This window comes from Ptychodera flava, chromosome 3, assembly GCF_041260155.1.
Source record: "Ptychodera flava strain L36383 chromosome 3, AS_Pfla_20210202, whole genome shotgun sequence".
NCBI lineage: Eukaryota > Metazoa > Hemichordata > Enteropneusta > Ptychoderidae > Ptychodera > Ptychodera flava.
This window is the reverse complement of record NC_091930.1, coordinates 22110046-22136889: the sequence shown is the minus strand read 5'-3', so window position 1 is coordinate 22136889 and position 26844 is coordinate 22110046. Positions and strand designations below refer to the sequence as shown.

The 26844-nt window shown below is 38.5% G+C and overlaps 2 long non-coding RNA genes across 2 annotated transcripts in view; both read left to right on the top strand.

Annotated features, from left to right (window-relative positions):
• LOC139129767 (uncharacterized) overlaps positions 1–26844 on the top strand; it is a 462294-nt gene that overhangs the window by 338820 nt on the left and 96630 nt on the right. The gene's annotated exons all lie outside the window — the stretch shown is intronic.
• Positions 16833–22843, top strand: LOC139125526 (uncharacterized). Its single transcript, XR_011550263.1, has 3 exons — positions 16833–16868; positions 22034–22112; positions 22625–22843. It is a non-coding gene; the product is annotated as an uncharacterized lncRNA (long non-coding RNA).

Below are 26844 nucleotides of genomic sequence, written 5' to 3'. Positions count from 1 at the left end.
CAACGCAACATTAAAACCAGTCCATCAGTAAGAAAAACGCGACATTGACAGAGCAACATCTTTTTGGCTTTCGTATGTCTGTAAAGATCTCTGTATGTTTCGATCGTGTGGTATTGTGACAAATCGAGCAGGATCTCGCCCTCGAATTGGGCACCAGGTTCGCTATGTTTGTTTTTTTGCAAATTCTGCACCACGCTGTTGTTGCATGGCCTTTTTATCTCCAGGTCAAACACCCGGTCGAAAGAATAGGGCACGAGCACGACACCAGATTCCAATTTTGGGCACCAGATGTACAGTGTCTCGCCCAGCCATGCTTGGCTGGGATTATGAGTGACCACATGATGAGTCCTCACTGCTTTGTTCCTTGCGGAATCTTGTGGCTATAAGCGAGTGTCAGAGATTTGCTGTACGGCATTTTCACATATAATATATATGATAAAATGGCAAATGAAAATGTCGAATTATCAGGACTGGGGAGGAAGAGTGTATGATTATAATCCAAACGAGACGTTTGAGGACGAGACTACTTTTTGGGGAGGGTGTGGATGCTGAGGCTACTCCTGTGTTAGACAGACTGACAAGACAGCAAGTAAATCCCGGACAACAGGAAGTTGACGCTTACATTAAGCAAGTGGGCAGCACCCCAGTAGGTGTAGCACTCTTGAGGGTCATTGCAAGGGTTAGAAATGGAGAGCTGTACTACAAGAACTTGAGGCTGACATACAAAAAAGGAACGGAACAATACACAGAATCGACATTAAAGAGAGAAACGGGCGGGACAGAATTTATCTGGAATGTTCTTCGGGAGGCCCCAGATGTCGACTTTACTGCAACAAAATGTGGATGTACCTTGTATACAGTATATTACAATGAACGAGTTACAAAGCTGTACTCACTTCTAGTTTTCCCTAATCCGCTCACAAATTCCATTCTAAGATGATAGATTAGGCATACGGGACGTGTAAAGAAGGACATGGATAATTCTTTAAGATGAACTGACTGGTACAGAGGTCGATTTGGGCTTTACGTGGTAGCTGTAAGTCTCTAGCAAATTATGTCAGTCCTACTGACAAGACGCTCCGACCCTCTATACTTTCGCCCCCCCCCCTATTAGTCTTAGCGACAAAACGCTAGCTCGCACTGTCCGTATTATCTTACTGTCGCCTCATGTCAGTCTACGTCGTACGTGCCACGTCAACAGCTTGTTCTCACTCATGCGCAAAACGTCAGGGACTTTTGAGGGCAGACAAGAGAGAAACTAAGAGCCATAGGGCGTGGGCGGGCAGCATGTACAGAGTTTTTACTATAGACCCTCGGGGTCTATGTTTTTACCAAAGGAGGGACAGACGACGGACTGTGTCTCGGCATACCTATCAATGGACTTTGTCTGTTTTTGACAGATAACCTTTAGCTACATAAAGGCAACCACGTGCACCAGCGTTACAAAGTAAGTTCAACAGTTAAAGTTCAACCTATTGACGTATATACATGCATGACGCTGAGAGGTCATGCTGTTTATGTGATAAATTAAGATCCATCACCGTGCTGTCAAGGCATCGTCTTTGGTGTCGCCTGGTGAAATCTAGTCTTACACAGTGGCTTTTGATACCATAATCACTACAAAACTGTTCATACACATTTGATCAAACTAGTGATAAAGAAATGTTGCCTGTCGTACGCAATCATGGAGAAAACGACAGTAATGTTATTTTACAGGCAATCCCTTAGTTTTCTATATGATGCTCCACTTGGTTTGCATTTTTGGTTGCTAAGCGCCGCACACTATTATTGTCATAGGTAAACAGACATTGTGACCACGCTGTAAGGGGTTGTAACCCGGTCATTATAATCTTTGTTGACCGGGATATCATAACGGATGCCTATCTAGGGTCTAGGCTAAGTGTTGAGTGATTTAAACAGGTGGTAACTGCCTGTTAGTTATCACAATGCTATCGACGGCGGTTATCGTGACCATAGACTCTGAGATAGGACATTTGGTCATTCCAGACTCCCTGATGCCTCTGTGTAGGTTTGTGATTTAATGATACAAATCAAATAATGCCTTATATGTTCAGTCGAGTATGCGTACTGGGAACAATTATACACAGATCCTGAGAAGGGCATCTGGTCATATGAGATAAAGAAATTGGTGATGACGTATTTTAGATTAACGCTTTAAGTAAACGTAAAGTATGTCCTGGAGATGTTAATTACGATGACGTCACAAGCCACATGGAAATGGGACGCTAGGTTATTTTACCATAATATCATTAAGTTTTTATAGGCAGTAAGGAGTACTAGGAAATATTTTTAAAACTTAGCCAGGTCTAGTGAAGTTGTGAATGCAAATGAGTGCGAAATAAATCTTACAGTGTTATCCTCTTACATTGCTTAGAGTATGCACAAGCATGTCGTAAAGCCTGTACAAGGTGAAACGTTCTGTAACGTCTTGGGCTCTTCATCGGATCCATAAAAAAACAAAGCATTGCATTAGTGTTTTCCTGAGGGCGCAAATACTAGTCTTTGTGCAGACAAATCTGATTCGGTCGTGTGCGGGCGCGCCTTGACTGTGGCCAAAACCGAAGCTGGTAGAGAAGGTGTAGGTTAGCCTTTCGTAAACAGAATTTTGCGAGAACTTTATTCATGCACGCAATCTAATCGAGTTTGTCAATGGTATAATGGTTGACAAAAATGACAACAAAGCTTGCACAGAGCACTGTCAAGATCAGTGTATTCAAGACCGTATTGTGTATATTTGTCACGTGGACAAAGAACTTTCTTGTAGGCATCTTATTCACGATTGTTTAACGAGGAGCAATGATGTACAACTTGAACAGCTCCATCAACTTGAAACAGGGGCTAGACATGGTACAAGTCTGTGAACAAAAGATTTAGTGAATGCTGTGTAGAAGAATAATCGAGAGTTCTTTTGTTGTTTTTTGTTGTTTTGTTTTAACTCGACTACTATGGTAGTTGAGTTACCGCGAGATCGGGGATAATATACATTTTCTGCCCGTAGCGTTTATTCCACGCATGTGCACATGGATTTTAATAGTGTTTACCTGTCACAAATACCCGGATAAGCTTGCTCTTGACAACTCAATGGTGACGGCGTTGGAACGTACTATGGTCACAGTGGAAAACGAAAAAGGATGAGAAAATTGGAATGACAACGCACGGCAAATTCTATACGGTCAGCTGCAGATGTTTGCCTACTACATAGATTATATGCTGCCATTAACATTGTTTTTAATAAGTTTCAATTAACATGTTCCACAAGACCGGTTACCAATATTTACATGCATGGAATGTCAAACTCTCGCCGACATTCGCAGTGAATTGGAAGTACAAACTGCATTTCAAAAAAGTGTCGTTGTATGAATATCATTAAAATCAATTTCACTGCCCTTGAAAGAGCGGAGGAAATTGACAACTGTTGTTTTATTGCGTATTTAAAAACTATATCTGAGCACTTTGTCACATAAACAGATAATGCTGAGGTTGAAGAGTTGACTTCTAATTTTGCGATGGTGACTCTTTGATTACTAGATTACACAATAACTAATATAGTCTGCGCCCTAAAAGACCGCGAGTTGAATCGGTGAAGCAACTCGGCACAATCCGCTCAGTATTGATATGAGAGAGAGAGAGAGAGAGAGAGAGAGAGAGAGAGAGAGAGAGAGAGAGAGAGAGAGAGAGAGAGAGAGAGAGAGGAGAGAGAGAGAGAGAGAGAGAGAGAGAGAGAGAGAGAGAGAGAGAGAGAGAGTTATGAGTTACGCCCAAATATACTGAGAAAAACAAAATAGAAAAAAGTTACCAACCGACCCATCGTATTTCCTGAGGGAATGTAACGTTAAAGGGCGATCGATATGGTATTGCTTAATTTGACAACGCATGCCCAGTTTATATTATAACACACCACATGCTCATTCCATGTCGCGATTCGCCAGAATACGTCACGTGACGAGAAAATAGATACGTCTAGTCCCCATCGGATCGACAAAAGTGACGTCAGAGGGTATTTTTTGAAAAGCTATTTCCCTAGGGAAATAGTTTTGACCAAATTTGGAAAAGTGCCCGGTCACGTGACAGTAGTGTCGTCTGCAGCTTTGCAACAATGGCGGGTGACTAGAACGTGATGTGCGTCCGGGATAGGTGACGACACATTCTCTGAAACAGATTTTCCAACGTTTTCCAACATTCCAACAGCGTAGGAACTTGAACAGCTCATCGACGAAAAAGATTAAAGTGCAACTAAGGATGTTGCTAGGTATGCTTAGAATATTTTTTGAAAGATAGTGGTACCACGTACGTACAACTGAAACCGCTGTGGAAACATCGCCCGGTAAACTTGTCACAATGGATTGTTGCCGTGCAAAATATCAAAACAGATTAAAAACTATATAACAATACACCATGAGCATGTGGTGTGTTATAAAACACCTATAGCCTGGTCTTTATTCGGGCTATAGCGCTCGTCTATTACCCCTCGTGGCCGTGTGTTACCAGAAACACATCGCTATACCCCTCGGCCTACGGCCTCGGGGAATAGCGATGTGTTTCTGGTAACGCACGGCCCCTCGGGGTAATAGACGGGCGCTATAGCCCTCATGACCAGGCAATAGGTGTTTATTAGCCAACCACAAAGTTCTCATACATTTGTGATGACAATTACCAAAGGTCAGCACACTTTTTATACACACCATATATCTACCTGTACTTGTTCTACAGCTACGTAATAAATTAAGTGGTGTAATGTATTGAAAGAAAGCTGACCTCTTCAATATGTTTTTTTATTTATGTCAGCTCAAAAGAGTGAATCTTGTAATACATTAATTCCGTTACTATGTGTCAGCGAAATTGGAGTGTGGCAATCTTTCCTGTCACCAAGCGCTACATATCGGCAAACTGCAATTCCAAACTTTATACTTTCCCTATAGAAATATCCCGTGACCGTGAAACATGGCGGCATGGCTTACGAAGGATTAGTTGAAGTCAACGTCGACAAAGGCGAGGAGATCTACTGGACCGGCTACACCGTTCCTGGGGACGGTTCTGAGTCAAAGACCGGATTGTATGCTCCGTATACTGTGCGGGATGTCAACAAGGTATTCATTTCAACATTAACAAACAGCCAACCTCAGCGGGGAATTCAGCTTCATGCTACATGGGATTATATAGATACTATTATACTGTTAGAGTCGACACACCGGAACGTGTAACCAATATATCAAACAGGAAGTAAATTTCATTCTCTGTTAATCGCATGCCTTTGGCTAAACTTATCCACCGTATTTAAAAATTTTACACAACTTCGCCTCTATCACAGTGATCTCTCTCGTTTTATTTCACTCAAAACTCTGAGCGATTATAATATTCGAGTTTGCGACAGACTATTACGCGCCAAAAACAAAAATGAGAATTTGTCGACTTTGAAGCGCTCCGAAACCCTATAGAACTCAAAGCCGCGTCTCACTTTGTGATTATCAGGGGTAATATTTTATGGACGCGCGCTACCTCGTTATTGGCTCTTTTAATGCAATAATATAGTATTAAAGCCTCATCACTTCGCTCAAGGATATTTCTATTGTTAAGGATGGGATCGAGATGTTCATTGTGGTAATCCTTAAGCGAAGTGTTCCCATAGGTCGGGTGGGTGGGAGGGGAAATTAAAGGCCATTCTTCATCGAACGCCTATCCCTTGTACTCTCTTTACATTGGACAGTGTTTAGCTGCTCAGAGTGCCCTGTCGGTTTCCTTACTGTCTATCCTCTATTCCTGGGCAAGGTTTGACACTGTGTCTTTGTTTCACCTGATTATATACCTTACTTATGAATACGGCTAGTTTTCAATCGGGTTCGAACCCACAATCGTCAGATTAGTTTGGTTTAATGAAAAGCCCAAGGCAGTGGTGCCCTATACAAAATGTCATTGACAGGTCGATGAAGTCCTCACGTGTGTTTGAAAATTAACAAGGGTTATTAAATTCTCGTCATTTACGATTTCATAATGTTTCACTAAGTGTGCGCCCCAGTATCCAATCCTTTATTTATTATTTATTTATTTCACTTTAAAGGATTACCCATTTACATGCTCAAATCGAGTTAAAATACCCAATAAAGCTGTAATCTCCCATGGGGTCCTAATTGAACACGCAGAATTAAAACCCAATAATTGAAAAAAAAAAACAATGACGTCAAATAGCAGACAAAATAAAAATATACATAAAATATTTTAAAAAATCAACAGAATAAAGAGATAAAAACAAAAGTTCTATTTATCAATATTATGCCTAAAAACATTTCAGCCGGGCCTTAAAAATTTCAACATTGTGGCTGCACCGAATATCATCAGGAAGTGAGTTCCAGAAACTTGAGGCACGCATAGAGAACGTCCTCTTGCCTGTTTGTGTACGGAATTGAGGGAGTAGCAATTTATGAGTTGCAGCAGAACGTGTCTGGTAACCATGAACATCATTTAAAGGCACAAATTTCTCAGAGAGATACGTTGGTGCAGTATTCAGAAGACAATTATAGGTTAAAACACATGTAAAATAAAAGATGCGTTGTTTAACGGAAAAAAACATTGGCTGCTTCAAAGAGTGAATCGGTTGAGGTATTAAAATCAACATTGAGAAGAACTCTCAGTGCTCTTTTCTGTAACTTATACACTTTCTCGATATTTTTTTAAAGTTGTATTTCCCCAAACTACACAACAGTAATCAAAAGCTGACGGAATTAAACCATAATAATGAACTATTCTAAGATGACATGGAATGAATTTGAATAATCTTCGAAGTAACCGATTTCTCTTACTCAGAGTGAGACATAAATTGTCAATATGTTTGTCCCAAGTAAGAACATTCTCGTTCGGATCTTTGATTCCATAAAACGATCAAAAAACTTTTGGCTGAAAACGACCATCTTCTTTCTTGTTCTATAAAAATGCTTCACCAAGCCAGTATATCGTTCACGCTGCGTCAACAGAGGTATTCCGAAAACTGGGTGAGACTGCTCAGAAAGAAGGTCATCGCCTTAACGTTGACATATGCATCAGTATGATGTGTACCAATGGTGAAGATATTGACTAGAGATGTTGTGCAATCGATTGCTCTGCACGATCATCTTTCATCCGGAAAGTCGGAAATCTGCAATCACAGTGTTCTCAAGGTGCCTTGAAGATGAATGCTTTATAAGTCAACATGGCGATTTGAATTAAAGCTTGTTGACTCACGTGCCGATGTGCCTGGGGTTGACCTTAACAACGTAATCCTCCGGCAAAATCCACAGATCGATCAATTAACAAGTGCTCTATGCAGTGTGTATACGAGTACTTTTTGGTATTCACAGCAACCCACGAGTAAATGCTACCATGGCAATGTAGGGCTTCTCTTTGGCCCGTTCCTTACTTTGTCAGAATAAAGCGTACTTAGTTTTAAGTTACTTTCCTGTTTCCGGTGCTGCACACGTAACATATTCTGTACACTTGTGACTGCAAAATACTATCTCTTGGACATGGATCTGGATTTCAACATCGTCTCAGACTTATTCTATGTCCGATACCAATGACAATCGGCTCACTTCACCATGATGCCATCAGTTGACTCAGCTAACGAAGCGCTTCGCTAAAATTTCTCATGATACGAATTAAAATGATCACGGTCTATACTCTTCAAATTGATCTGAGTTTGCAGTCGCCACGTGCAGATACTCCGAAATGTGTTTACAAGGCTTTCGGGAATATGAATCCGATTCGCCTTTGCGTGTGAGAGGCGGCATGTACAAAGAAAGGCAATGTTTTATTGCTTGAATAAACCAATTCTTGTTGCGTATCAAAGAAATATTTTTGCTACCGCAGGGTTGTAAAATCGACGTGTCGTATTCGTTTCAATCAGCAAAATCAATAGGTACAGCATTTGTTAAACATTACGTGACACATTAAGGGCGTATATCTGCTTGTACAAACATGTCTCGGGCGATAAAATGAAGTTCGTAAACTACTGCAGTTAGTAACTAGTTCAAAATAAGAAACAGTGTAACTGCCCACGCAAAAGGTTTTTAGAAATAATAATCATCTAACGCTCTTGCTTTTTTAATTTTTCGTTTATGAAAGAAAATCTGAAGAAAAGGATATATTCCGATTGAGAATATTTTACATGAACATTAGCGAATGGAAATTCCATATGACATATTAACACGAAAACCGTTACGTCATCAATATACGGTCAGATGTTTACCGACGGATTCAACCCCTCATAAAGTCAACATTGTTTGGACAATGCTTTTGGACTGACATCAGTTTTTATGATTAACAACAGCGTTTAGTTACAAGTGATCGTAGGTTGCAATTACCGTGTAAAGTAAGACTATTGATGCAAACATTCACGGAGGTACTGTGATAGAAAAACAATTTCTTTGATGGAAATATCACAGAATTAGGGTGTAGGATCCTACTTCACTTGTGGCAGATACAGGAAGGCATCCGAAACACAAGACAAATATTACTCCTAACACAAAAAGGGAGACGCTTTCACCACAAGCACGCTATCATACAGTGGCATACGAGTGAAGAGACTTTGAAGGCTCTTATCAGAAGCATTAAAGATCCTTTTAGAAATTTTAAGCATAAAATATCCCTGCATTTCGAAGGGTGCCTAATATGTTTTAAGTATATTTAAAAGGCAACTGCTGGACGGTCGTGGTTTATATTTACCGACTTAGTATTCCACCGCATATATAGTAGAAAATAATGTGAACGATAAAGTTCTTTCTTCAAAAAAGAATCACAAACTTAAGACAAATATACAAACATTTCGGAAGCATTTTAAGTTTATTTTCTCAGATCTTGCTGTTACTTCCCTATCGAGGTCAAATTCATGCACACGGTTTTTACACTTTTGAAAAATGTCCCCCTTTCGTAAATTCGAGAGAACTGTAAACCACCCACCCATTGACGTAAGTCAACAAACGGTGCAAAATCCACCCTCCAGTCAACTCTCTGTAATAAATCTACTAAATAAAGTTGTCACCCTACCGTGTGTCGAAAGGAAATGCGAGAGAGAGAGAGAGAGAGAGAGAGAGAGAGAGAGAGAGAGAGAGAGAGAGAGAGGAGAGAGGAGAGAGAGAGAGAGAGAGAGAGAGAGAGAGAGAGAGAGAGAGAGAGAGAGAGAGAGAGAGAGAGACTAAGTAAAGCGATCATATAGAAAGGCTCATGTAGACAAACAGTGTTACAAACTGGGTAATACTGTGGTGGATAATTGTTCTCCTGATAGGTGGTTTCTTCCTGTAAACATTACCTCACAAAATGCCTAAGACCAACTGACAATGCAAATTTAAATCGACTGACTTACAATTATTGAATATGATTTAATAAGCAAAGTATTTTATAAGCGATTACCTGTCACATGCAGAGCGCAGCCGTAAACGATTGAGCCGGGTGAAAAACGTACACGAAAATGGTAACTCCGAGACGTCAGCTACAGTATTACTTTAATGTAATTAGTCACATATTAATGAGGGCAGTGGTCACAATACATGCTAAAGCGTACTCTCAGCAGTCTGTCGAAGTATGTCAGAACGGCGTAAGTCTTATAATTACTGCCCGCAACATTTCAGATTTTTGTAGATCATACAGAATTTCATGAGTTTGAAGAGAAGGAATTTTTCTCAACATGTTCTTGGCAAACTCCTTGATATACAACAATATATACACATATGCTGATTTTGTACATGTGTCAAATACATTAAGTATACACGTACGTATACAAATAAAATGCAAAAGTGCAGTGTACACTTAGTGTACAAAGATCTGCATTATGTATACTGATGACCTGCATAGAAATACGCTACGCATATCAACGTATCAAAATGTTCCATGAACAAGTATATACATTACGTATACAATTAATATTGTGATCCATATACGTCAATATACGTACTATACTAAACGTATATAAGCATTTTGTCAAGTGATGCTAGCATAGAAGATTTCAAAAATTGTACACTGTCAAATTACAAGTATTTGCTGGTAACAGTCCGTTATGAGATGTGATATAGTATCCGGGGAACTACCAGAAAATACGTCCAGTATAAGTGTGAAATTAAGGTGAATCTCATGTTTATTTAATGGAAAACAATAACGCAATGGAGAATTCAAGAAGCCGTCTGTGAAACTTGAGATAAGTTCGTCAGATTAGAGATATGAATGGACAAAAGTCGAATGCTGGACAAATGAGTAATTTCCTCGGATTTGTTTCGAGACCTGTGAGACGTCTCAGTAGTGCCAGCTTTCACTTTGCAATGTGTTGTGTGCACAAGCTGTAATTAATTCTTCAGCATTGTCTATGATGTCACATTCCGCTCCCAAATGATGTCCAAATGCCAATTGTAAGGAAAATCTTGTCAGTGCAGCCTTACCTGTATGTGTGTACTCTCCAAGGATACTTTGTACATTTAAAATGCGATCCAACTGACCGGGAATCACCTTCCAACTATAGCATTACGTAGTGTGCAACACAACGGTTTGTGTTTGGGGGCAGATGATTTTCATTATACACGATGCTTCATGGCTAAAAATACCGTGAGTGTATCTGTTTCCCGGAACGAAACCAATGTTCTCAAAAGACATAACTATGTTCCTAATACATGTCTTGTAATCTGTATATTTTTTTAATTATAGAGACCGAAAACTATTCACCTTTCAACATGCACAACACGAGTAAACAGATTAACTATTAACACAAATACCTGTTTAACATTCCTTTTTACGTTGCCGAACGACCTTTGAATAAACATTAATTTGCACGCGTAGGCGCTGAAATCATACCATATAATAAATTGTGCAGAAAAGTTGAAAAGATCAGCAAATTCAATCGCAGCTGGAGATGGTTGGAAATGTTATATATCTGTAACTTTCGTCTACGTCCATCTCATCCTTCCAGCACACATCCGGCAGTCAGTTTACCATTGGAATCAAGGTAAGTGAACTGAATAATATATTTTCCTATTTCGGTCCGTTGTCGAGGATAATTCTTTCAATTGTAAGTTTGTATATCTATATGTATATATTTTTTGTCTGGATTCTTTCAATTGTAAGTTTCTCCTGAGCTGACTGCAATTTGAAGTCTGCAAATTTTGAAATTCCGAGGCATTATAGATATAATATAATTGTGTTGAAAAGCAGAATATTTTCTGTCCTTAGTCGTTCGTTCATAACATTTACATCAGTACGAACAAGGCTACGATATGTGTATTTTTCGATTTTCGATCAAGTTGAAAGAGAACATGTCGAAGCTCGGAACAAACGGGAAAAAAGCCATGAACCTTACATTCGTGATAAGTGGGAATTTTGATGATGGGAGCTGCAAATCACTGTCGATTAATTTGTATCGTGCTGCACTAATGTATATATTTTCTTGTCTAGATTAGATCAATTCTCTGCGAAGACATCATGCACGGGCTGAAGTTTGTAGCGTTCATTGTGGCCGTAACAGCATGTGTTGCCCAGGTAATAATGACGACAGTCCAGCTAATTACTTTCAGTATATTTGCATGATATATTAATTTATGAGAAAATGGTTTTTATTAAAAATATAAATTTAAGCTAAAAAAAAACATATTTTACACGACGTAAACCAATGTACGAGATAAACATACCAAGGAAAGTGTCTCAACCGGAGAACCAAATTACACCGTGACGTTTATATGCCAATGCGTATTCATTTAGCGCGTGTTCGGTTAATGAGGGCGCCGGTATTCCAATGGATATGACAGCAATTACCAAATACCAATGCTCCAATGAGAGAGAGAGAGATTTGTTCAGGCTAGAAAAGTTTTGTTACACCTTATTCAATGTACATATCCATTCATTTCGTGATATTTTGATTTTTTTTCTTTTTTGGCGAACAGAAGTACCATGTAACCATGAAAGGAGATGACACGACCTACGAAGGTTTGGTTGAAGTCAACGTCGACAAGGGCGAGGAGATCTACCGGACCGGCTACACTGTTCCAGAAGACGGTTCCGAGCCGAAGACAGGTGTCGATGCACCGTACACTGTAAGGGACGTCAAAGAGGTACGTTTGCTTCTGATTATGTCAAAACGCCGTTCTGTTTGTCAGGTCTCAATCATTGTACCTGTTCAGTTTGGTATTTATTCGACTGGTGAGCCGTGGAGCTGTCAAAATGATAAATTTACCGCCATATTCAAGGTCGCCAATCGACTCGGGAGATGATGCAATATTGTGTCATTTAATGTAAACTGTGTAACCGACATATGATCAGTGCTATCTACACTTGAACACTAAAATGCGTTTGAAAACAGAAAATTCTGAGTACTCGTCATTTGCATTTCAAGCAAATATAAATTTTTAATATGTAAATATGTCATTTTTAAATATTGTTCAAAACTTATCGCAGGGTTCGCAGAATAAAACATGATTTCAAAATGAGATATGACTTACTTTGACGTTATCAAGCTATTATAGTTTATTCAGTTGAGTACCAACTTGCATGTTTACAATTAATAATTTTCTGCACAAGCCGCAAGGCTTTCGTTCCTACTCAGTGTCAACAATGCGGCAAATTTTAGTTTGACATTGAGTCGCTCAATCGAAGCTGACCCAGTCTGCTAAATGTCGATGGAAACGTTGGCCATTATTTTATGAGACAATAGAGACTCGGTTTGTGTTTAAAAGCAGGGACACGTTTCATATTAATACAATGTGTTTTTCCCATCATGATACAGTATATCATTTTCAATTAGCAACAACATATAACTTTATATCAACTTTTGAGAGATTAAATGTAGCAGGATTTAAACAATATCAAGGGGTTAACATCTGAACATGTCTCCTGTACTCTCCGAGGCGCCTCTCTCTCTCTCTCTCTCTCTCTCTGTCTCTCTCTCTCTCTCTCTCTCTCTCTCGCTCTCTCTCTCTCTCTCTCTCTCTCTCTCTCTCTCTCTCTCTCTCTCTCTCTCTCTCTCAGCATTATTGTGAGCACTTTTGCGAACAATATCTGACATCATATTTTGTTGCCTTGGAGAAAGAGAAGGAGGTTGTATTGATCAATTGAAAGTGCACGTACAGCGTACGGAGCAAACCGTCATAGGAAGGGAAAACATCATGCAGCTTCGAGTGGAACAATTTGGATCAACATGTTTTTGTTGCGGCTTGCTCTGACGACAATACTACCCCCCCCCCCTCAAAGCATCACAACTACCTCAATCATCACCATCATCATCATAATAATTCCAAACAATAAGAACACCACCACCAACAACAAAAACAATAGCAACTGTTAAGTACAAAACTAAGCGACTGTGATATCGTGAAAGGAATGTTCTGTTGGCGCAGAACGAGGACAGTCAATGAGAGTGGTGTTGATGAGGATACGTTTAACGTTGTAGAAACAGTGTAATAAAACCACGTACGAAAAAATTCTTGGCATAACACGTACGGAGTTCTGTGAGAGCTTGTTTACAATTGACGTAACTGTATGTTGGTCGAGCTCACTGAGATACTGTGCCTGTAGGAAGGTTGACACAAAACTGCCGAAAGATGTTTATTCATAATCTGAACTTAGACACACATCGGCGGTAATTCACTTGCCTTCATAAATTTAGCCGTTAAAAGTGTCCATCTATTTTTATTTAACTTGAAGCAAAGTTGGTAAGACGTTTGAGAGTAACGACTGGCAATACGACACACTGAATGTTTACTTATTTGGTGACTGATTGTATATGTAGTTTTTTTGCACTTGAGGCTTATTACGTTATTTTATATCATCAGCTGCTGAGAAAATCCGCGGGATACTGTAAGAAATAATAAAGAAAGGCATCAACATGTTGTTGTAAATTATTGCGTCTTCTATTCTGATCTATAAAAGTTACTCAACATTCAATTCCATTTTGAATTCAATTTTAAAACCCTGCCTTCTGTGTAGCTTTATAACGTTCTATTTTACGTTCTAGTACTCGACCAGCTGTTACATAGGTCATTAACTTTAACATCAAATTTGCATAAAGGTCCATAATGAGGTTCAGAATTATGAACTAAGTGCAAAGGCGTTGCGAACTGTGAGTAATCAAACAAGTAAATAATTGTCCTTCTATTTCTGATGCAACACCTTTGTTAGAAATAAAGATTATGAACCTCTACACTGTTTCTGTATCTCGACATCCTCACGATGGCTATTGCCTGAAAAGAGATGGCGAGCTGTATCACATGGTGAAGAATCCGGGTAAATAGAGCAAGCTCTTCAAGTTGATAAAGTTAACATAGAGCGGAAGAACATGCAGCACGATGGATGCCGCCCAGAATTATGAAGAATATCTCTGTAACATTCCCCTTTTCTCTAAGTTGTTTGACAGAGAAGCAACTATACTTATGGATGTTGAATTTCTATCGGTAGAGGGAAGAACATGAAATGATACTCACTTGCAACATTTGCCAATAAAAGAGACATAGCAATAATTTAGCCGGAGAAAATATTGCGAAATATCAAAATGAAATGAAAGAGTCCACTTTGAGAGAAATAAAGGGATAGGTATAGCTATGACTATATAAAACTGCTACTTCATCAAATCAGTTTCACGAGTCAACATTATATTCCACAATTCACAACCATTACTCTCCATTGTATGCCTCTTAATTCCATTTAACAGTTTAACATAGCAGATTCCCATTTTTCTTTTCGATTTATAAACGAATGTAATAAAGGCTGAATCTGATTCATAAAAGAATGATAATCTAGGAGAATTGGCATTTTGCAGAGTTCGAATTTTTCATGTTAGGGGAAGGAATTTGAATTCTAGTGCGACCTCCATTATCATTTTATTGGTAACATCAATCAGGCGTATAGTACCGATGCTCACAGAACGCTGGGCATTGCAGCCACATGGAGATTACATCTATTAGGCAATGTTTTGAGTACCTTTTACTATATCAGCCGGACTGATATCCTGGATCACGTCGTGTGTGGCAAGTGCTATATTTTCATAGACAAGTATTCGTGACGAACTGGGGCAAATAGAGACTGCTAGCTTTATTTGAAGGTAGTGTGCGCCTCAAAACTGAAAGATTTAAAGAAAAAAATTGCCGAAACTTTCCTCAAAGAAACTTTCAACCATGCTTTAACCAAAACAAAGAATAAAAATTAGGGGTCACATTGCAAAATTTGGTAATAGACAAATTACCAAATAATATGATTTTCCGATACTTAAAATTCAAAATGGCCGCAATACCTGTGTAAACGTTTTGGGAAAAATAAAATTTTCGATTTTCAAAAACACTAAGACGGTGAAAACGTTTCTTACAGTATGAGCTTTAAAATGAGCCCTAACAAGTGGTAGAGAAAAGGGAATTATTAAAATTTAAAAGCCCGTACATGAAATCCGAGGGTGTGTTCTACCCGAAGACAGCTAATTAAGCCGGGTTAAATTCCGTGGTATAATATGCTGTATTCCTTGTACGTTTAATCAAGCAAGTGCCGTCGCCATACCATGATGATAAACCGAGGCATTGTCAATTATTCGAAAGCCAGATTATCATCTTAAGAAACGTACTTGTTAACACATCTATGAAGTTTGTAGACTGGGCTGAATCAGAGGCACCGCCGAATACCTGGCTTTGTACGACGCCGTTCAAATCTACTTTGACGGTAGCGAATAACTTCCACACAGCGATCTCCGTGATGACTTGTACCATACTTTTGATAACCCATGTTCAGACTCTTGAATCCAGAGTCGTCCAGAGTTTGTAATCGATGTCGGTTGACTTGATGCAGCAAAACATTAATTATCAGTGAGTCCTGTAACAACCGTGATATTGTACGTGTTTAATATCCGCTAGAAATTTTTTTCGGACGTAATACTTGACAATACGGCCACCTGATTTGGATAAACTTAACTAATAAGCTCACCATGCACGAGATCTCAGGTTTGAGATGGCCTTACACGTTTCATGACTTCGAGAAACGCAATTGATTATCGCGTTGCTCTTTGATGGTGTAGTTACCTTATGCAGTACCAAGGGAGATGGTGTCTCTCGTGTCAGGACTCGATAGAAATTAGTGGACAGGGCGTTGTTTAAATACGACACAGCTGCATGAAAAGTGACTTTCAAAAGTGTGTGGACTCACTTTCATATAGTCAAGAAAAAGTCGGGCGTGCTCCTCACAGACGAAGAACGGGAGTGTCACTGAATTTGTATTCTTTATTTAACAATTCATAGTTTTCGCCGAAAACAAATCGCGGTGAATATTTTTCCAGTTATTTCAAAATTCATCATTTGTCTACATCCATGGGCAAGCAAATGAGAGCATTATAAACAGAACTCTTAGGGGAAGGAGAATTATAATTTGGACGTAATGCATTCGGCGTTTCATGTTTATGGTGACCTTAATAAAGTTAAGTTTTTCTTCGCAGCCATCGATTTCCGTATCTATTTTATAATGTAAGGCAGGTTATAGTGTAGCTATTTTGCTATAAAAAAGGGGTTTACCCTTATAAATATAAACAGACACTTAAACATTCGCAGAACACTGTCATTTGATGTGTTCGTATCGCGATTGCAACGCACACAGCAAGGACTAACCAGTCTGTCACATGAACATCCTCTGCGTCAAACATGTTGTGCATGGCACTTTACCGGGAAAATATATCTATGTAATATTTGTCCGGGTGTTCATTGTTTGCTCTGATGTATGGAAATTCATTTCTTTATCTAGCATATTGAATAAGCACAGCACAAATTGTATAATATTTGCACATTGATGTCAGTGAAACACAATATAGAGGGAATGTCAATCATCGAGTTCCAGTTTTTCGGCTGGCCACGATACGATATCAACACTCATAACCTTTCGAGGTGAGTGTCATACCTTGCCTGTATTCAGCTTTCACACAAACGTTGTTCACTTAGTACTTTGCGAAGACGCTCGTATTTTGGCATTCAATTACGGGCTTACACTGTTCCATAATGCGGCCTTTGGTATATTCACTGCTTTGTCAAAAATCACCATCCAGGGGTAACATATACAAAAATTATAAATGGATCGACGAGGTCATTACAGAGCTTACAAACTTAAGCAGGGTAACCGTTAACATTCGATGATCTTTAATTGTTGTTTATGTCATGGTGTTTCACTAAGTGTGCGCCAGCCAAATCCACTTTTTGTCCTGAACCTTGCGTTAGGGTCTTAAGTTTTTTTTAAACCGGATTTTGCTAGTCAAGATAACCAAAGTGAAAAAATAGTTACTGGATCTCTGTCAGTATTGAGCAATTTTAGATAATTAGCATAACCAAAATGGCCGCCAAATTATCACAAATTACCATTGGAAGCAGTAGAAGTAGGCTTTATATTGTTAAAGTCTGCTAGTAAAAGCACATTTCTATTAGTGCTTCAACTAAAAAAAAGGTTAGTAATCATAGATGAATAAATTTAAATACTAATTTGCATAAATTAACACAAAATTATCACAAATTACCATTGGAAGCAGTAGAAATATGCTTTATATTGTTATAGTCTGCTAGTAAAAGCACATTTCTATTAGTGCTTCAACTAAAAAAGGTTAGTAATCATAGATGAATACATTTAAATACTAATTTGCATAAATTAACACAAAATTATCACAAATTACCATTGGAAGCAGTAGATGTAGGCTTTATATTGTTAAAGTCTGCTAGTAAAAGCACATTGTGCTGTTTTGTGTCTATATTTACAACTATTGTTTTTCGAATTTTGACCCTGTCATTGGATTATGGATTGGTATGATTGCGATTATTCTATTAGTGCTTCAATTAAAAAAAGGTTAGTGATCATAGATGAATACATTTAAATACTAATTTGCATAAATTAACATAAAATTATCACAAATTACCATTGGAAGCAGTAGAAGTAGGCTTTATATTGTTAAAGTCTGCTAGTAAAAGCACATTTCTATTCGTGCGTCAACTAAAAAAAGCTTAGTAATCATAGATGAATAAATTTAAATACTAATTTGCATAAATTAACACATAAACCATATTTTATAGGAAAGCTTGAACTGTGCCAAAGTAGATTATAAACAATGCTACAATGAATGCTAAATTAATTGCGGCGGCAAAGGGGAAGGCAGCTCCACACACCATACTATTTTTGCGGATATTCTTTGTTTTCCTATGTAACTCGTAATATGTTTAATATTTTCGTCTTCTATAATTTTGGACACAGTGTTGGGATACTATGGCGAAACAAAAAGTCTACAACGAGGTAAAATTAGGCTCCGTGTTTCATACAGCTCTCTCAACATTATACACGTGCCCGAACACAAATATAACCGGTCCAATAACTGGCAAACGAAAATACCACAACAGTCTTACAAGGAATGCAATCTCTAACAGAAATAGACCAAATACAACAAGCAAAGAACCTTCTCGGACGTTTCGAAGAAGAAGTCAAATAACAACTTACATATAAACTCAAAATATAAGTTGTTACGTACAAAAAACTACTTCCCCAAACCAAACCAAAGGGCTCTTTTTCAGGGTCACCAAATTTTTCAGCCAAAGAACTACCATTGAAATACGATGGCCAGGCCATCATATTCAAAATACACACAGAGAAAATTTAACAGATTGAGGAAATCTTCTCTGATAATGGAAGCAAAAGAAAAGAATTAATTAAAGAAACAAACAAAAAATAAGACGCAAACAGGCGTACCAAATACAAATCCCTAAGAACTTTAAATGTATTAAAATATCTCTCGGAATATGAAAAGTAAGATTGGAACTAATTTGGGATAATTGATTTTCGTCTTTTGCGAATTTCTGAAAAGTGTTCGGTGCCATATAGATGAATATTGTAGTATCGCAAATTACTCATAAAAACAAGTGTGTAATATACACAAATACTCCACAAACTGAAGCAAGCTGTCACAAACGCACTTGATTCAGTATCAACTATCAATTACAGCTGTAAAATATAAAGAAAAGATCGAAGCGTTCCACTAAAGAATTACCAATAATAATTCTGCAACATAACACGGTTGAATTTAACAGAACGTCTACCAACAGATTTGTGGCTGTAGCCTGGGTTCACCAGTTTCGCCGGAAATCGCTGATACAACATTCTACAACCTTGAAACTGAGGTCATTAAACTACACAGAAGCAGACTTTCCTTTTGGAAACGATTCAGAGATGATGTTTTCATGATCTATACGGGAACAGAAACTGAGCTGAATGTGAATTTATGGCTAACATCAATAAGTTACACTGAACTTTCAAATTTACAATAGAGTATTCTCCTCAAAGTGTCATTAATGATTTACAAAGTCAATGATACAATAAAGGGAGAATTCTCGACACATAAACTCACACCAAAATAACGGACCATTTCAATATCTAGCCAGAAACTTGTGCGACCCACAAAAGTATTTTTACTGGTTTAATTAAGGTAAATTGCTGAGATATGCCCGTGTAACAACATATAATTGAAAGCGATGAACGTCTTCAGTTTCTGTTCCCTGAAAAACCAATAACAGCATACAAGAGAAACAAAAGTTAAAAGATGAATTACTTGTAGTAAGATCCAAAATCAACGCAAAGGATCAACGAAAAAGAGAAAAAACAAACAAATAAACACATAAGTAAAGAACGAGAGAGATCAATAACGTCCAAAGGAAAACAGGCCATACACAGACAATACAAATATACAATCTCACAATGGGTTGGATTCAGATCCAAATATATCAATAATAGTTTCGTTACTAAATGAACAAATGTAATTCTAGAGGTCATACACGAACAAAATAAGGATAACAATATTAAAAGACTGAAGAAGAACTCACATTTAAGAGTTTCGAAATGCACGTTACAATGGATCACAAATGATTTTGACACTACAGACCGAACGACGAATCGTCATAGTACATCCAAAAATAAATTAAACCCCCCAAAAATACACATATTAAGAGTAACATTCGAAAAATCTGAACATCCTCAAAAATAGTATGGTGTGTTGAGCCGCCTTCCCCTTTTTACCTTTAGAGAACCCAAGTAACTTTGGAAATATCTTCTATAAGTCATTGTACTCCAAACCCATAGTCTTTTTCTGATACACAAAGTGTGACTAATCATGGATTCAATGTGACGTCAGCAAAATCCATATCAACCTCGAAAGTAGTGTAAATCACAACGTTTTTTTATTAAATGTACATAAAACTCATTGATAGTCGAGCTAGGAAAAAGTTTCCACCTTACTTAATCATTGTTTCGGTTAGAAAATCACAACTCAGGTTGGTTTTAGCCAAGGCATAAAGATCACTAACTTACTTAGAAACATAACAGAGGCTCTTGGCAGAGTGAAACACAATTACGAGAACACTGTCGGCATCAGTTTATATCTTTTACAAGTAAACAGACAAGTGCAGCTCGACAATGGACGAAGGCTAAACTAGTCGGCTGCTTACATGTCTGATTATCAACATTAAATTTGCAACAGAAAAAGAAGTTTATGTACGTGCAACTATTAAAACAGTGATGTAAAAGCTACTGTGTTAAAATAACTGCACAAAGTACAGTAAATGTTAATAATGTAGAGTTGCGCTTAACAAAGAATTGTTTACAGCTAGCTGCCATCTTGAAATCATGCAAATTAGCATGTCATTCAAATAATATATGCCACCATTTATGTTCCACTTTGCCGTTAGCAACTGCTTGGTGATTAAACGAGAAAAACAAAGTTACAGTATGTATAAAGCCATTGATTCTTCTTTCTCATAAAAAGTGCAATAAGCTGCAGCAATTTTGATTATGCTAATTTTCTCAAATTGCTCAATGCTAACAGAGGGCCAGTAGTTATACTTCTTTTTGTGGTGGTCTTGGCAAACGAAATCCACCAAGAAAAAAACTTAAGACAACAAAGCAAAGTTTACCCCATCGGCAGCTGGCTGCCGGACATGTTTACCGCTAGCCGCCATCTTGAAATTATGCAAATTAGCATGTCATTCAAATAATATATGCCAATATTTATGTTCCAGTTAGCCGTTAGCAACTGCTTGGTGATTAAACGAGAAAAACAAAGTTACAGTAATGTATAAAGCCATTTGAGTCTTCTTTCTCATACAAAAATCAATAAGCTGGCGGCCATTTGATTATGCTAATTTTCTCAAATTGCTCAATGCTGACAGAGGGCCAGTAATTATATTTCTTTTTGTGGTGGTCTTGACAAACGAAATCCACCAAGAAAAAAACTTAAGACCACAAAGCAAGGTTTACCCCACTGGCTGCCGGGCTAAAGTGTGCGCTACCAGTATTCAATCCTTATAGTAGATTGGTCTGTGTCTTTGACTATTATGAAAACTTAGTGCCTTGCTCTCTTTGCACATTGGTGATAATTTTCTTGGTTGAAATATTTATTCTTAAATTAATGAATATAATACGTTGTAAATGGTTTTCAGACAATAAGGCTGCGTTTTCACCGTTGCTAGAATGCACGCTACATCAAATGAAATATGAATAAACAGCTTTAACTCATTGTCATTATAGTGTTTTATAAAAAATAAATTAGAAATGGAGAGGCGATTTGGAATTAATTGAAAAAATAGATTGTCTGAAGGCACCACTATACTGGTTCGGACGCCCAGACTAGTGTACGGGAATCCCAATGAAATGTCTTTCGAGTGGCGGCGCACCGCAATGCCGATACTTATTCTCAATCAGTTCATTAGCACTATTAATAATATCCATGCACTCTAGCCTGGAACAATTTACAACCTCGGCGATATCAATTTTCCAGCAAACACACGGTTGGTTGCGAAAATCCCCGGTTGGGGGCGAATACTGTATTTCGTGAAATGGCGCGAGTATAAGTGACATCAAATTAATGGAAAGCGAGGCTTGCGCTGTAGTTGTATCGATGACCAATGCTAACTGCAAGAAATCTTCCGCGACGTTAGCTATAGTTTGACTTCAAGGTAGAACGCGCCTCGGGGAAAGAGCCTATAAAATCTTTTCGTGCAGCCCTAATGTCTATATTTTTTGTCTGAATTAGAGCAATTCTCTACGAAGACATCATGCTCGGGTTGAAGTTCGTAGCGTTCATTCTGGCCGTGACAGCGTGTGTTGCCCAGGTAACGACTGTCTAGCTAACTACTTTCAATATATTAGCATGGCATGTTAGCTCATTAGAAAATAACGTCTTTTAATGAAAATGTAAATTTAAACTAAAAACACGTATATTACACGTTGAAAAGCAGTCTACGAGATAAACATACCATGGAAAGTGTCTCAACTGGAGAACCAAAATACACCCTGACATGTACATGCAAATGCGTATTCATTTCGCGCGTGTTCGGTTAATAAGAATCGCCGGTATTCCAATGAATATGACAGCAATGACGCAAAACGAATGCTCTATTAATAATTAATAATTCAGAGAGAGAGAGAGAGAGAGAGAGAGAGAGAGAGAGAGAGAGAGAGAGAGAGAGAGAGAGAGAGGGAGAGAGAGAGAGGAGGGAGAGAGAGAGACTTATAAGGTACCTAGGTAATGTCACTTTAAAAAAGTTTTTGTTATGTTGTACCTTCTTAAAGGTATTTCTCCATTCATTTCTTGGTATTTTGAATATCTATTTCTGGCGAACAGAAGTGCCATGTAACCATGAAAGTAGATGACACGACCTATGAAGGTTTGGTTGAAGTCAACGTTGACAAGGGCGAGGAGATCTACAAGACAGGCTACACTCTCCCTCAAGACGGTTCGGAGCCGAAGACAGGTCTTGATGCCCCCTACACTGTACGGGACGTCAGGGAGGTACGTTTGTTTCGTTGCTGTATAACAATTAAACCGCCGTTCTTTTTGTCAGGTCTCAACCATTTTACCGCTCATTTTATTTTTTTTTCGACTATTGAGTTGTCAAAACGACAATTTGAAAATTACCGCCATATTCAAGGTCGCCAATCAAGGTGTTTCAATATTTTTGCAACTTCTAGACTGCCATAACCGATATGTGGTCTGTGCTAACAACACTTCAACGAACACTAATTTGTGTTTGAAAACATTAGGAATCCACGCCATTTGCATTTCCAGCAAATATAAATGTTTGATACATAAATTTTTAATATGTTCGGAACTTATCAAGGTATGACAACATGTCTGATTTGAACACTGATCCGCAGAGTGAAGCGATGATTTTGAAATGAGATATGACTGGGTTAGACTTCATCATGCTATCATAAATGAAGGATTAGTTTATTTAGCTGCGTACTAAATGATCGTTTACGAAAATTAATTATACACGCACCGTTAATTTTGAATTTTGACTAGCAGAATGGAAGCTAATCTAGTCTGATCAATGTTGATGAAAACATTGGACAATAAAGTTCTTCAGATCGTAGAGATTGTGTATGAATTCATCAGGGACACAATTCAAATCTATTGTAGCGTGTTTTCTTCCGTCAAGAATAAGTCAAATGTTTTCACTAAACATGAAGTTATTCTTGCTCCCTCGCCAGGAAACCGTGATATAGGTCATTTGCATCGCGATTTTATACAAAAACAGTCATATTTTATTTAATATCAACCTCTGAGAGAGAATAAATATCGCAGTGAATCGCAGTATTCAAAAGATTACAAGCGGTTCACATCTTAACTCATGAACAGCTCCCAGCAGATATCCTCAAAATTTAAAAACCCTGGAATATTCTTACTGCGCCGGCTAGCGCTGCCACTTATCGCTTTGGCGTATTAATATTCTGTTTCAAAAAGCACGTCGATGCCCTAGTCGATGAAGAAAATGGCGTTTGCTACTTGTCAACGTACGATGCCAATGAAGAAGTCAGTCCTGAGGATCTGAAAGTGGAGATGGAAAAGTCACAGGTAAGATGAGATTTACAAACGTTGTTTATGCTTTGTGTTATAAACTCGTCAGTGGAAGCCCTTCCCTGTACCTCGGATTCCGAAGCCTCACATTCTTCGGTGCTGAAAATTTCACCGTGGTTTGACCTTTAACTATTGTTTATATGTTACTTTTCATGTTCTCCATCATGACACAGGCAAAGCAGTCCGATGATGTTGCGATGGTTAAGAAGCAGGAGGCGAAGATTGTTGATGAGCCAATCGATGACGTTGTCTCAGTGTCGCCTGTGATTGGTTCGCATTGCGCTGACAAAACGTCGTATTGGACAGAGATCACCGATGAGGAAACTTTTTGTGATGGCGCCCCATGTGAAGAAAAGGAAGAACTAGCTGGTACGTGATACACTGTTTTAATTTCGTTACCGATAGAATAAAAATAATGTAACCTTTATTACAACACATGGCACGTGCACTAGGCAATGCATGGTAACAAGCGTCCATTCAGACGAGTGTTCAGACACTACTTTAGTCACTCCCCTACCTTTAGAATGGTTCCCCGGATATTTAGCACCAACGAACTACAATACAACTTTGGGAACTGAGGTATTTACTGCTAATGTCTCAAAGGCATCCAAAGAATAACATTCATAGATGTCAAATTTCGGTTTACATGTTTAGGTCAACCATTATTTTTAAGTTTTTGGTTTACTTTACAGCCAGGGCGGGCTGTCTGCAGTGGAATACCAAGGCGTCATTTAGATGGCAACGGAGATGCTTCTTTGGCCGCTGCATCAATATTAAAGTTCCGGTCACCAAGAGTGTTTGCGTCAGGTTCAAACGCCGTTCACACGTACTTTAAACTGCTTGCCAATCTTGAACCTGATCACCCCGTGGTCGAAGATCTTAGTTGATAATCCATTTTTTTTTATTACCATCATGAATATCTGTAAATCATGATTGTAAAACTGTTCCTGTTATGATGGCATCTCGATTAGGCTCTCAAATGACACCAGAGGAGCAAATATTAGTCATTAGTAAATATCATATTATATCATGCTACCATATGCGCCATTCTGATTGGACGAGAGCTCATTCCACGGATGCTAAAATACGGTTTTAGCAGTGCTAAAACGGGCCCATGAACCAGCATTTTCGAAAATTGCCCAGTCGGTGCATTTGAACGTACCGATTTAAACTTAATCCCAAACAGTCCGCTTAAAAGACCGCCCGAATTCCGAATTTCGAGACACAGATAAAAATTATCGGAGAGTAACTTACTACAGCTTCTTGGTGAAAATAATGAAGCTAGTATTCGTTCATACACAAATAAATTGACACTTCCTCACAGTAACGGTATGTCAGACATTCTTTGCCAAAGTTTGGGCTGTAACAGACGAGGATGTTTTAACGATGTAGACCAAGAAGTTCAAAATAACAATGGGATTACTCCTGGTGACTGCGACGAAAGTTGACATCAAATGCAACAAGCAGTGTCAGCGTCCAGCTCTCGCTGAATCGGGCAGCACACTCTGCAAAACTGTTGATCACAGTTGCTGTCATCCCAAGTCTGCATTATTTGAAAACTGCTTGTTTGCTGGTACAATAACGTCCAAATTATCCATCATTCAAACCTCACTGTACCAAGCCTGGATGTTGCGATGGTCGACGACGCATCGGTACAAAATGAGACAAATCTATTTGTAGTATCCCAAAACGGCCAGGACTATTGTTCTTATGTAAATTTACGGAAAAAAATGTTACTTTTTCTTGTGATTTGAACTCTTGACCCATTTTCTGTGTCTGCAGCAGGTCGCAAATTAGTGCTCGCGTTACATGTCATGTGAATAAACTGCAGTTGTAACGAACGTCATACATATGTTATCGAAGGATACTGTGCGCCTCTGTTGTCACTGTGTCATCGTAATCCAAACTTATAAAGGTGCTCGGTCTCGGTTGCTGACTTTCTGACATTCGATCTCTCATACGTCCGTTTTCTGCATTTGGGGCTTAAAATGACGAAAATACCCAAGCAAGACAACAAAGACACACAAGTTGATAATAGCAATAACCCCGCCGCAGTCGGGTATACACTCGACTTTGGTACAATTCGCTCCGTAAAACACTCGCCTGACGGCTCATGCTACGGAAGTTCCCGTTTACTATGCTTTAATCTTGCTACACATGAGCTTTTGGCCTCGCTTGCCCCCCCCCCCTCTCTCTCTCTCTCTCTCTCTCTCTCTCTCTCTCTCTCTCTCTCTCTCTCTCTCTCTCTCTCTCTCTATTATTTTGAGCGCCATTTGTTCAATATATGATCTGACATTACATTTTATTGATTTGAAGAAATAGAATGCCAGTTTATGCATCAGTTTAAAAAGCAAGTACAGAGTAAACTTATGGAGCTAAACGCTATACTGAGAGAAAAAACTCGTGCACCTTCGAGCCAAACAGTATCAGCATGTTTGTTTTCTTATAATTTGCTATGACGACGACAGTGATAATGTAAAACCAGTACTACTTCCCACTCCTACCACATGTGTCTCAATGTTAGCACCATCGGATATCGTCACCATAATAATTTTGAATATCAACAACAGCTACAAAAACAACAACGAGTGTTCAGCTCTTTGCGTTGGAAAGCCAAGACGGTGTACATTAAAACGGTTTCGTAGGAAACTGAGCGATTGTGAAATTGTTGAGAGATATGGTCTGTGGACACGGAACAAGGCAGTCAAGGACAGTGATATTGATATTAATATTGTTTAACGTTTTACAAAAACGACGCAATTGTATTTTGGTCGATCTCACTAAGGTACTGGGCCTATAGCAGGATTGACACAAAATTGCCGAAATCTGTTTATTATAATCTGAACTGAAACACATATCGGCGGTAATTCATTCGCCCATATTAATTCAACGTTTAACTGTGACTATCTATTTTTATTTAATTTGAAGCAAAGGTGGTAAGACGTTGGCAAGTTAAGACTGGGAATACGATACACTGAATGTTT